The sequence below is a fragment of the Humulus lupulus genome, chromosome 3 (assembly GCF_963169125.1).
Source record: "Humulus lupulus chromosome 3, drHumLupu1.1, whole genome shotgun sequence".
Taxonomy (NCBI): Eukaryota; Viridiplantae; Streptophyta; class Magnoliopsida; order Rosales; family Cannabaceae; genus Humulus; species Humulus lupulus.
The window spans coordinates 97,787,124-97,801,364 of NC_084795.1; the positions used below are offsets into that span (position 1 = coordinate 97,787,124).

At 40.8% G+C, this 14,241-nt stretch overlaps 1 non-coding gene across 1 annotated transcript; it reads right to left on the reverse strand.

The window, feature by feature from the left end:
- Window positions 1-2,815: 2,815 nt before the first annotated feature.
- Window positions 2,816-2,922, reverse strand: LOC133827925 (small nucleolar RNA R71). The gene has a single exon (XR_009890574.1). It is a non-coding gene; the product is annotated as a small nucleolar RNA R71 (small nucleolar RNA).
- Between the last annotated feature and the right edge of the window lie 11,319 nt (window positions 2,923-14,241).

Genomic DNA, 14,241 nt, shown 5'->3' on the forward strand with positions numbered 1-14,241 from the left:
AAAATACTATGAACCTTACTTCCCGAGTGTTTATTAAGCTTATAAAGTTAAATCTTATATTCCCAACCCAAGTGTTTAAGCACTCAAAAATAACCTAGCAGCTTGCAGCCTCTGAACTTAGCTTGATGAATGAATAAATGGCTGGGTACTAGGTCCTATTTATAGAGTTCAAGAATGAAAAGATCTTCATTTAACTTGAATAAAATAATGGCTTTTTAATTGAAAAATATTTGAATTATCGTTCAGCAGAGGCTGAAGACTCGGTCAGAAAGATGCTGTGTAACGCCCTACCTCCTTAGAGTCGTTACTAAGTGAGTTTAAAAACGTGCTTTCAACTCGCTATTCGAGGTTTAAAATCAAACAGTGTAATTAATCCATAAACAAAGAAAAGACTCAAGAAATAGTAGTTTCCATAGATAAATATAAAAAGTTTACACTTAGGATCCAAAAATACAGTTTAGAAACATTTACAACATAAAAACTGTACTAAGTCGGCTAATAGAAAAAATACAAGTTCATTTACAAGCATCTCCCAAAATCCTCTGGCCGTGGCAGCCAGGCTGGCACAACATGTACACGCCGCTTCACGCCTGCTGTACTCATGGTTGGTGGATCTTCTCCTTACACTTACCTGCATCACAGAGCATATGTGAACCGAAGCCTAGCAATAACACCCACAGGAAAATAACATGTGCAACACATAATTTAGGCATAAAAACAGGCCGCCAACGGCTAAGCACATACGGCCTAGTCGTCCCAGGCGTTTACCAAGCCCTGGGTTCGCGGACCATGCCATAAGGATATCCCAGGTATCCTTCAAGGGACTCGCCCTGGCAACCTGCACTCCACGTGCTCAACGCTATTCCCGGCCCCTTGCCGTTCTCGGCCTTGCACTCAACGTTCCTGACGCCGTTCCCGGCCCCTCGCCATTCTCGGTCTATGATTAGCAAGTTTTATACTTGTTTTAGTGTGTCTACTTAGGAAGTATTTTAGAGGTTTAGGGTTGTTTTGTTCTATTTTACGATTGTTTTGTGTTGTTTTTGTTTATTTTCAGGTTTTGTAGGATTGGGATGATTTAGAATGAAAAAGATGCCAAAAAGCACAAAAATTCGTAAAGCTGTCAAAAATGCCTTTTCTGAGAGAGTACAGCGACCTCGCTACTGTAGAGCGCGACCGCGCTAGGTTGCTAGAAATTGAAATTCGGCAGATTTTTAAATGAAGGGCATTTTGGTTAATTCAAGGGGGATAATTTAGGGTTATGATTTCTGATGCGATTTGAAGAGGAGAAAAACGTGAATTAGAGGCCAGAGACAAAGACAAGTGGAAAAAGGAAGAAGAAGAAGCTTGGAGCAAGCGTGGGCAATCTGTGACAATTCCCCATCTAGTTTCATTCTCTCTTTCTTTAATTTTCTATGTTATTGTTTATGTTTAGTTTGATTATGGATATGAATATTGAGATTATGAGCTAAACTCCTTTTTAGGGATTTGATGGATATTGACTGAGATTATTCCATGGATTAATGCTATTTGATTCTTCCTTCTTCCTTGTTTATGTGATTTGTTCATTTTTGTGCTCAATACATGTTTGAGATTGATCACCTTAAGCATGATTCATGATCCTAATATGAAATCTGAAAAGTGAATATTAGGAATGCTCTAAATGAATAAGCATAGGTTTTGATGTGAAACGAAAGTATTTGCATAGCTTGTGTGACTTTTAGATTATTGCTTAATGCGAATTGTTTGTTGTACTATCTCAGAGACACAGTAGTTGACATGCAATTTAGTACCTTTATGATCTGAAAAGAGTTTAGGTGATTTTATAATATGTCATCACATAGGAGGAAGAAGAATAGTTAACTAGTATTAACAATTGGATAATCAAAGCAATTGAAATCATATTCCTAATTTCACATCCATTGTTAAACCCTTTTTATTTATTGTTTTGCTTATTGTGTTTTCTGCATTATAATTTTAAAAATCAATTTTTATTATTGCCAAATAGAAATATAAATCCAATTTCATTAGTACTTAGCTGCAATTCCCTTGGGTTCGACCTCACCTGTGTGAGTTACTACTTGTATGATACGTGCACTTGCGTGTAATAAAAATATCGCAACAATTTTTTGGCGCCGTTGCCGGGGAATTGTTTAGTTGATATTACATTAATTGGATTAAATTCTAATTTGGTTTTATTTTCACTTTTTGCTAACTTGTTTGTGTCAAATTCTTCTTATCTCATCTCTGGTACCATTGGTTTATGCGACGTCAAGGACCAGCTGCAAGAGTGTCTGTTGATCCTGAAATAGAGAAGACTTGTCGGCAAAACAGAAGGAACAAAAGGTTGGAAAGAGTTGTACAAAGAATTGAGCAAGAGGAAGTTAAGGCCAACAACGGTAATAATGGGGGTGCCGTAGAAGACCAGGCTAATGGTTAGAATCCACCCGACCGTAGCCTGAGGGACTATGTGTTGCCAACAATGATGGGGGTCCAGTCTTGTATAAGACCACCTGCCGTAGATGCAAACAATTTTGAGATAAATCCAGCCATACTTCAGATGGTTCAATCCACAGTCCAGTTTGGGGGATTACCCACTGAAGACCCAAACATGCATCTCTCTAACTTCATGGAGCTCTGTCAGACATTTAAGACGAATGGAGTCAGTGATAATGCAATCAGAATCATATTATTCCCATTTTCTCTGAGGGAGCGAGCCAAGAGTTGGTTGGTATCTTTGCCACCTAACTCAATCAATACATGGAATGATCTTGCACTAAATTTTCTCTCCAAGTTCTTCCCTCCAGCCAAGGCAGCTAAGCTAAGGGGGGAGATCAACAACTTCTACCAGCTGGATAATGAATCTCTATATGAGGCATGGGAGAGATTTAAAGACTTGATAAGGAGGTGCCCGCATCATGGGATAGAGAGATGGATGTTAGTCCATAACTTTTATAATGGGTTGTGTGGTACCACTCGCACAATCATTGATGCAGCACCTGGTGGGGCATTTATGAGGAAGAGCGCCAATGAGGCGTATGATTTTTTTTAGAAGAAATGGCCATTAATAATCAACAGTGGCCAAGTGAAAGAGGTAACTTGAAGAAAGTGGCTGGTTTGCATGAGATCGATGCAATATCTAAGTTAACTACTCAAGTTGAGGCTTTGACTAAACAGCTGCAAGGCAGTACAATGGCAACCCCCGTGATGCAAGCTCAAACTATGTGTGAATTATGTGGGGGTCCTCATGCTTATGAAAAATGTCAGTACGCGAATGTCAATAATATGCCATTGGAACATGCTCAAGCCATTGGGAATTTTCCTCGTCAAAATAATAACAATCCTTATTCAAATTTCTATAACCAGGGTTGGAGGAATCACCCCAATTTTTCTTGGAAGAATGACCAACAAGGCCAGTCTTCAATTCAGCCGTCACAGCAACCATTTCAGCAGCCACCTCCTGGGTTTTACCAACCGCCCATGCAACGACAACAGAATCCAATGAGACAGCCTGATACTCAGTCTGATGTTCTTAATCAATTCATGACTGAAATGCCGTCTTCTATTAGAAATTTGGAGAACCAGATTGGGCAATTGGCTACTCTTATGGCCAACCGTGCTCAAGGTAACCTTCCTAGCACCACTGAAGTCAATCCAAAAGAAGAGTGCCAGGCTATTACATTGAGAAGTGGGAAGAAATATGAAGAGCCAAGTGTGGAGCAGTCAGATGAAGACAAGGTTCAGGATCAACAAGCACAGGGCACAGTGGAAAAGAAGCAAGGTGAAAACAAGGTTACTGAATGCCTCCCAACCAAAGAAGCTACACCACAAGTGAGCATAGATCACCACGTCAAGATTCCCTACCCACAAAGGCTCCGCAAGAACAACCTTGATAAGCAATTCTCAAAGTTCCTTGAAATATTCAAGAAACTACATATCAATATCCCATTTACGGAGGCCTTGGAGCAAATGCCAAGGTATGTTAAATTCATGAAGGATATTTTGGCCAAGAAAATGAAGTTGGAGGAATATGAGACAGTGGCACTTACTGAGGAGTGCAGTGCAATCTTGCAGAAGAAACTACCTCCCAAGCTTAAAGATCCGGGTAGTTTTAATATTCCATGTTCTATAGGGGGCTCAGTCGAAACAAAAGCTTTATGTGATTTAGGGGCAAGTGTGAATCTAATGCCTCTATCTATTTTTTGAAGGCTAAAATTGGGAGAAGCTCGCCCTACAATGGTTTCCTTACAGATGGTTGATCGCTCCATTAAACATCCTCGTGGAGTGATAGAGGATGTCTTGGTGAAGGTGGGTAAATTTATTTTCCCCGCTGATTTCATAATTCTTGACATGGAGGAAGATGCAAACATTCCCATTATTTTGGGAAGACCATTCTTAGCCACAGGACGAGCTTTAATCGATGTACAAAAAGGGGAGTTAAGGTTGCGAGTCCAAAATGAGGAAATAAGTTTTAATGTCTTTGCAGCAACTGAAATTCCTACATGTTGTAGAGTTGATGTGGAGAATGATTGTCAAGAATCAATTGGTAAAAAGAAGAAGAAGACCAAAGAACGATTTCGAACAGTTCGACGTCGTATGAAAAGATTATTGTGTGGCAAGTTTGAAGGTTTCGATGACATTGGGGATAATTTCAATATTCTCAACAGTAGAAGGGAATTTTCCTCGTATGACACGATGGCTCTTAAGGATGCAAGGGGTGGACTTGACCCAAGTTGAAGGTGTAGAGAAGTGAGCGTCCAGCTAAAGACGTTAAATAAAGCGCTCTTGGGAGGCACCCCAAGTTTTTACAGTAATTTTTGTTCAGTTTGAGACATTCTAAGTTTTAATTTTTCTTATTTATTTATGTATTTTTTTTTATGTAATGAAAAAAAAAATGGGCCATTATCGCGACCGCGCTCACAGAGAGCCAGGCCAAACGAGGCCACTAGCGCGACCGTGCTCGACGCCGAACATACGCGGCTCTGGAGGACGGTAGCGCGATCGCGCTATATGTGCCGCGACCGCGCTGGAGCGCATCAAAGTGTTTAAAACATGATTTTTTTCGCTTTTTCTTCATTTTTTCCTCAGCTACCGCATGTTGGTTATCCTCCACCTGAGGGAGATGGTGGTGAGGGTCCGTCGTCGTAAGATGTTTGAGTTGTCAGGTAAGTTTCTTTTTCCTTAGCTTTTCTTTAAAACATTGGGGACAATGTTTAGATTATGTTTGGGGGAAACGAATTTATTGTTGTTTGAGTGTTTGTCTTTTATGTTTTGTCTTTTATGTGTGTCTTGTGCTAGTGTGTCTTCTTTAGGGTGTTTGTGTCTTATTTACGGTGTTTAGAGTGTCTGATAAATCAAGTTGATGATGATTAGCTGATGATAATGATTGAATGGATCGCTTGTATAGTTGGATGAAATGAAAGCCATAAAATTGAACAAAATATGTGTGCTTGGTCGAATGTTTCTTTGAGTTGCTTCGGTCTATCTAAATATGTGAGAGCTTGATCATGATTTTTTTTAGATAAATCTCGTGCATTTGATGATATTTATGCTTGCTTAATCTTGGTTTAAGGAAAGATGGATGATTATGCTTAGAACTTGCTTGCTTGCTACTTGAGGGGAAATCATAGATAATGCATACTTAGGAAGGTGATTTAGCCGATTTTTTTTGAACGATTGAGCCTTTCAAGCCAACCTTGATTAATTTAATCCCTAGTTGTCCTTTTTGAGCCTAATGTTACATTCTTTGTTTTGACACCTATTTTGAGCTTACTTTAAACATGTTATTATATTTCCTTCCCTTGAATGATTACCGTGAGCATACAAGTGAATGATGATTGGGGGATTGGTTTTGTAATATGGTGTATTGTGGAGTGTTATAAATAAAAAGATTGAGACTTGTTAAAAAAAAAGGATATTGAAAGTAAACTGCACTCCTTTTAAACATATAATAAAAATAAAACAAGTTTGGGGGAGTGTAGTTTGAAAAAAAAAAAATCTAAGTGTGAATTATCTCAATCTTGAAAAAAAAAGGGAAATATTGGGATTGTTTGTGAACTGTAATGTGGATATCAAGTGTGGTTTTTATGGTTTGTATGCTTATGGTAATTTTGAGCCTAAATGACATCTCGTCTACCCATGCCTAAGCCTATCGTTATAAGCTATAAAAGCCCCATTGATTCTTGAGCATGTGTTGTCTATATTAGTGGAGAGTAGTAAGTGATGCAAGCATATGAGATAATAAGATTTGATGGTTTGTGGTGAGTAAATTGGTAAGTTTAAATAGATTCGAATGCATGTTATTTATTGATCTTGATCAGGTGAACATATATTTGTTTGGAATTGAGTGAGTTGAAGAAATATTTTGATAAAAATTCTAGATTATCATGATGGTTGGATTTTCTGAAAACTATATGAGCATGACAAACATAATTTGGAGGCTTGATTTTTCGATGTCAATTTGATTTATCTTTGTTTAGTTGTTTTAGGTTTTTAGGTTTGTTTAGAGTTCTTTACTCGAGGGCGAGTAAAGGTTAAGTTTGGGGGAATTTGATTAGCGAGTTTTAGACTTGTTTTAGTGTGTCTACTTAGGAAGTATTTTAGAGGTTTAGGGTTGTTTTGTTCTATTTTACGCTTGTTTTGTGTTGATTTTGTTTATTTTCAGGTTTTGAAGGATTGGGATGATTTAGAATGAAAAAGATGCCAAAAAGCACAAAAAATCGTAAAGCTATCAAAAATGCCTTTTCTGAGAGAGTAGAGCGACCTCGCTACTGTAGAGCGCAACCGCGCTAGGTTGCTGGAAATTGAAATTTGGCAGATTTTTAAATGAAGGGCATTTTGGTTAATTCTAGGGGGATAATTTAGGGTTACGATTTCTGATGCGATTTGAAGAGGAGAAAAACGTGAATTAGAGGCTAGAGACAAAGACAAGTGGAAAAAGGAAGAAGAAGAAGCTTAGAGCAAGCGTGGGCAATCTGTGACAATTCCCCATCTAGTTTCATTCTCTCTTTCTTTAATTTTCTATGTTATTGTTTATGTTTAGTTTGATTATGGATATGAATATTGAGATTATGAGCTAAACTCCTTTTTAGGGATTTGATGGATATTGACTGAGATTATTCCATGGATTAATGCTATTTGATTCTTCCTTCTTCCTTGTTTATGTGATTTGTTCATTTTTGTGCTCAATACATGTTTGAGATTGATCACCTTAAGCATGATTCATGATCCTAATATGAAATCTGAAAAGTGAATATTAGGAATGCTCTAAATGAATAAGCATAGGTTTTGATGTGAAACGAAAGTATTTGCATAGCTTGTGTGACTTTTAGATTATTGCTTAATGCGAATTGTTTGTTGTACTATCTCAGAGATGCAGTAGTTGACATGCAATTTAGTACCTTTATGATCTGAAAATAGTTTAGGTGATTTTATAATCTGTCATCACATAGGAGGAAGAAGAATAGTTGACTAGTATTAAAAATTGGGTAATCAAAGCAATTGAAATCATATTTCTAATTTCACATCCATTGTTAAACCCTTTTTATTTATTGTTTTGCTTATTGTGTTTTCTGCATTATAATTTTAAAAATCAATTTTCATTGTTGCCAAATAGAAATATAAATCCAATTTGATTTGTACTTAGTTGCAATTCCCTTGAGTTCGACCTCACCTGTGTGAGTTACTACTTGTATGATACATGCACTTGCGTGTAATAAAAATATCGCAACAGTGGACACCATTCCTGGCTCTTGCCGATCACTCACATAATATCATACATGATATAACAACAAGTATAGAATTCTAGCATAAACAGATAAAGAGCTACGCTATAGAACTAACCACAGATGCTGCTCGTGCTCCATCTCTGACTGAGAGTACACTAAGATGTCGTCGATGAATACGATCACAAACTTGTCCAGATAATCCTTGAAAACTCTATTCATCATGTCCATAAAAGCTGCTAAGGCATTGGTTAATCCAAAGGACATAACTAGAAATTCATAGTGTCCATACCTCGTTCGGAAAGCGGTCTTTGGTATGTCCTCCTCTTTAATCCTTAGCTGATGGTAATCTGATCGGAGATCTATCTTGGAAAACACTGTTCTTCCCTATAGCTGATCAAACAAGTCGTCGATCCTAGGCAGTGGGTACTTGTTCTTAATGGTTAACTTATTCAGCTCCCTGTAATCAATACACATCCTGAGGGACCCATCCTTCTTCTTAACGAACAACACTGGAGCACCCCATGGCGAGAAACTCGGTCTGATGAACCCCAAATCAAGTAACTCCTGCAGTTGAATCTTCAACTCCTTTAATTCTGCCGGAGCCATTCTATAAGGTGTTCTAGATACTGGCTCCGCTCTTGGTACCAACTCTATAACAAAGCCAATCTCCCTCTGAGGCGGCAACCCTGGAAAATCTGCTAAAAACAAACCCGGAAACTCACACACCAACCTTGTCTCACCCGGTCCAACCGACACCACCCTAGAAGTATCCACAACGCTTGCCAGGAATCCTATGCAGCCCTCCTGCATCAGATCCCTAGCCCTTAGGGCTGAAATCATTGGCACACGCGGTCCACTAACTAACCCCACAAACACAAAGGGTACCTCCCCTTCGGGTTCAAAAGTCACCATTCTGCGCCTGCAGTCGATCGTTGCCCCATACTTGGATAGCCAATCCATTCCCAAGATCATGTCAAAATCATCCATATCTAGCTCAATCAAATCAACAAACAATTCTCTACCATCCACCTCCACTTGCAGTGCCCTAATTCACTTCCTAGAGACTACCAATTCTCCTATTGGCAACAAAGTCTGAAATCCCCTAGCATACACACCACTAGGTCTACAAAGCTGATCTATCACCCTAGCAGATACAAATGAATGGGTAGCCCCTGAATCAAACAATGCAGTATACAAAGAACCAGCACTAGAGATCTGACCTGTCACCACTGAGGGGCTAGCCTTCGCCTCAGTTTGTGTCAAAGTGAATACCCTGGCAGGAGCAAGAATGTCACTCTGCTTCTGATCCTACTTCTTAACTTGAGGGCAATCCCTCTTCAAATGGCTGGCACTTCCACAAACAAAGCAGGCCTTGATCCTGCACTCACCCTGATGTCGACGCCTGCACCGTGGACACATAGGAAAACTCCTCCAATTATCACTGCCACCCTGACGGCCTGTAGAAGCACCCTGCACTCTCCTATCAGTACTAGGAGGAGTAAATGAATCTGGAACCCTTCTTTTCTGCTCACTGGGGCCACTGGCCCGACTAGACCCAACAAAAGGAGGCACCGCCCTCTTGGCATCGCGCCTAACAGCGTTGTCGTTCCATATGTGATCCTCAACCCTCTCTGCAGTAAGGGCCTTATCCACCGCTTGGCTATAAGTAGTAGTCGCTGGATCCAAGGTAATATTCACATCGCGGGCGATCATGACATTCAACCCCTGCACGAACCTATCCCTCCTGGCCGCATTTGTCGGCACTAGATCTAGCGCAAACTTCGCCAATCTATCAAACTTTATTGCATACTCTGTTACTATCGATCGATTCTGAATCAGGTTGATAAACTCATCAACCTTCGCAGTTCGTACTGCCACACTGTAGTATTTCTCATTAAAGATACTCTTAAATTCCTCCCATGTCATGACTGCAACATTCCTCTGCTGACTCACCACATCCCACCAGATGTGAGCATCATCCCTAAGCATATAGCTTGCACAAGCAACCCTTTCACTTCCTTCGACCCTCATAAAATCTAAGATCAAGGAAATAATGTTCATCCATTGCTCTGCCAGCAGTGGGTCCGAACCACCCTCAAAGGTAGGAGGTTGTTGCTTCCTTAACCTTTCATACAAAGGTTCCCACTTATTTTCCAAGACAGACTGAACTGGCACTGGCACTGCAGCCTGCTGCACTGGCAGCTCAGTAACTTTAGGCGGGGCCTGTTGCCTCATCTGCCGTAGCTCTTCCTCTGTTCTCTGCAGTCTAGCCTCCATTTCGGCCAATATCCGTTGCCAGTTCTGCGGGGCAGGTGGAGGGTCCTAACCCTGATTGTCATCCTCGGCCCTACTGCCGCAGAGTCTAGCTGATTGACGAGGCATCTCAACAAATATGCCTGCAACCAACGATGCCGCTCATTAGGCATGATAACAACATCCAAAACCACCTCCCAGGCACATCAGTAATCCACACATAATACCTCATATAACATATAACACAACGGGCCGTGCCCTAGCATCATGCATATGTTAATTCATTCATCATGATCTATACAAAACAGGGTATGCAAACACATTTCCAGACATATCAGCCAATCTTACCAACCAACCCTGAGTTAAGCCTGTCACTGACTGCGTGTGTACATGTTCGGTCAATCTCCAGAACCAATAACCTTGGCTCGCTCTAATATCAATTTGTAACGCCCTACCTCCTTAGAGCCATTACTAAGTGAGTTTAAAAACGTGCTTTCAACTCGCTATTCGAGGTTTAAAATCAAACAGTGTAATTAAGCCGTAAACAAAGAAAAGACTCGAGAAATAGTAGTTTCCATAGATAAATATAAAAAGTTTACACTTGGGATCCCAAAATACAGTTTAGAAACATTTACAACATAAAATTTGTACTAAGTCGGCTAAACGGTAAAATCCAAGTTCATTTACAAGCATCTCCCAAAATCCTCTGGCCGTGGCAGCCAGGCTGGCCAAACATGTACACACCGCTTCACGCCTGCTGTACTCATGGTTGGTTGATCTTCTCCTTACCCTTACCTGCACCACAAAGCATCTGTGAGCCGAAGCCTAGCAAGAAAACCCATAGGCAAATAACATATGCAACACATAAGTCAGGCATAAAAACAGGCCACCAACGGCTAAGCACATACGGCCTAGTCGTCCCAGGCGTTTACCAAGCCCTGGGTTCGCGGACCATGCTGTAAGGATATCCCAGGTATCCTTCTAGGGACTCGCCCTGGCAACCTGCACTCCACGTGCTCAATGCTGTTCCTGGGCCCTTGCCATTCTCGGCCTTGCACTCAACGTGCCTGACGCCATTCCCGGCCCCTCGCCGTTCTTGGTCTACACCATTCCCGGCTCTTGTCGATCACTCACATAATATCATACATGATATAACAACAAGTATAGAATTCTAGCATAAACAGATAAAGAGCTACGCTATGCAGTTCTAACATATTGAGCTTGGCCCTGCATATCATTTCCATTCAAACACATTGGGCTCAGCCCTGCACACAAGCTCCATGGAAATAGGGGTATTCTTACCTGAGTTTCGAGCTTCCTGAGCACCGATGCCCCGAGCACAGTCCTCCAACGTGAGCCTCGCCGAAAACCTAGTCACAACACATTAACAACGTCCATCCATCAAATTCTAATCCAACAAATAACTTCGAGCCATAACCCTAACCTCCGGGTCCTTGAATTCTATCAATCTGGGTGACAAAATCCATCCCGAGCTTTACCCCTTAGTTCCTAAGCCTAAAATACCCTAAAAACTCAAACTGGCACTAAGGGCCGCGGCCCCACCCACAAGAGCCGCGGCTAGCCTCAAAATAGAGGCTACCACCTCACTGTCCCCCACACGGGCCGCGATGCACATGAACCTCTCGGCCTCCCATGGCCGCGCGCGCACGCGGGCCGCGTCGCACCCCTCCTAGGGCCACGGCGCTCTACACCAAACCCAGATTTCTTCATCAGTTTTCTCTCTTTTCTTCAAACCAATCCTTACCAAAACCAAACTAACAATCCTAGATAAATAACACCATCATTCCAGCTCAATATCAACACTAAAACCCATTAGAAATCTGTTCCAAAAATTCAACTAGAACACCTAAAAACAGCTTAGATTCTACCCACATGCAAAGCTTGGAAACACAGCTGAAACTTAAACATAACTTCCATGAAAAAGCTTACCTCTTGCTGAATTAAACCCCTGAAGTTAAACCTTAATCCTCAAGCTTTAAGCTCCTAAGTTATCACAGTTGAATCCCTTGCTTAAGCTAGCTTGCACCAAAATTTCCCTTTGAAAGCCTTAGAGAATGAAGGAGAGAAAGAGATAAAAGCTAACTTCAGTTGGGAGGAATAAGCTAGTGTCGGTTTCTTAAGTTTCTAAACCATTCCTCTATTTTGTTTTATTAGCTCAAGTCTATATGGTTATCTCAAGGCTCGGGGTACCAAAACGTCCCCGAGGCAAAATGGTAAATTTTCCCAAATATTCCTGCCTAGACATTTTATCCTCAAATATATCTCCAAATATTTATTTCTATGTCCCAATAACCCCATAACTCATCCAATACTCACATTACCCCTCGACTCGCCCCGAGTCCGAATCTCAACCCTGTTGTGACACTCCGGCTAACCGCTCCCCAGGACTGTCTCGGATCGTGCTGTACAGACATATCACATATGTACAACATTTATCGCACTTGTGCCCCCAACATCTAGACGGGGCCCACATGCGCATTTAACTCAATTAAACATGCATCATAATCATATATACACATAAATTCACATATAAGCACATTAACCCACTTATTGCCCTCCAGGCACACTAATCAAGGCCACTAAGCCTGATTAGCAAATTCGGGTCGTTACATGCTGGACTTATCAAGAGGTTAAAGATTAAATTAAGCTCGGTTTCAAAAACATTCAAAAATCATTCATAGGAGTCGATATATCGCCTGGGCTAATATGCCCGAGGATTGTCGAGTTGGTCGTGCGATGTTACGTGTTTTTCGTATCCCCGTATTGTGATATATCGCCCCCTATAGCTACGATATATCGGCATACGCTGAATATTGAAACACGAAATTGCACATTTTCAGCCTAATTTGAATTGGGTAAACAAACTTGAATAAGTCCTCTAACGATTTCAAAGCTGCTGACAGACCCTAGGATATTCAAATATTGATCTTAATAAACTTATTCCTCAAAAATACTTAATTATCATTAAACGCACACATGACAAGTGTTACTTTCTTATTGGGTCTATCTAAACCTTATAATATAATAAATATCACCATCAATATCAGTCATATTAATAAAACCTTAGGTTAAAATTAATATTCTTAAACTATAGGTTAAACTTAGAAAATCTACAAGTGTTACTACGAGTGTCCAATTAAATCCCGATCTGAACCAAAATCCACAGTCATAAAAATACTAAAATTATTACTATTGCTACTACTATCTAACTAGCTAAGTAAAGTTCTTGGACTCTACAAAAGTTTAAAAAGTGTGAGTTTTGGCTACCAGAAGTGACCTTTCTTGGACACATAGTCAACACGGATGGGATCAAGGTGGATCCATCTAAGGTAGAGGCAGTGAGGGATTGGCCGAGGCCAAGGAACACCTCGGAGGTTCAGAGTTGTCTCGAGTTAGCAGGTTACTATCGACGGTTTGTGGAAGGGTTTTCGAAGATTGCTACACTAATGACAGAATTGACACGGAAGAATAAGAAGTTTGTTTGGTCAGAGAAGTGTGAGAACAGTTTCCAATAATTGAAGCGATGACTTATTACTGCACCTGTGTTGATTCTTCCTTCGGAGGAAGGAAAGTTTGTAGTATATTGTGATGCATCAAGATTAGGTTTGGGTTGCGTGTTGATGCAGAATGAGAATGTTATAGCTTATGCATCACGACAGTTGAAGGAGTATGAGCAGCGGTATCGTACCCATGATCTAGAATTAGCAGTAGTGGTATTCGCGTTGAAGGTGTGGTGACATTACCTGTATGGGGAGAAGTGCTAGATATACACTGATCACAAGATTTTGAAGTATTTCTTCACCCAAAAGGATCTGAACATGAGACAGAGGCATTGGTTGGAGTTGGTAAAGGACTATGACTATGACATTCTTTACCACCCAGGGAAAGCCAATGTAGTGGGGGATGCATTGAGCCGGGGGGGCCTCGGGGCAGTTATTTAGTTCTGTTCAGATTTCCAGAGAGTTGGCTAATGAGATGACCAGGGCATGGATAGAACTGGTGGTGGGACGATTGGCCAATGTTACCTTGCAGTCAACCCTATTAGAGTGGATCAAGGAGGGTCAATTGGTAGATACGCAGTTACAGGAGATTAGGGAGAATGTCTTAGCGGGGGTAGCTAAGGACTATTCTATTTCTGAGGTTGGTATGCTACGACATTAGGGGCGAATTTGTGTTCCAGGTGATATTGGGATCAGACGAGAGAAACTAGAAGAGTCCCATACCACGCCGTACTCGCTTCATC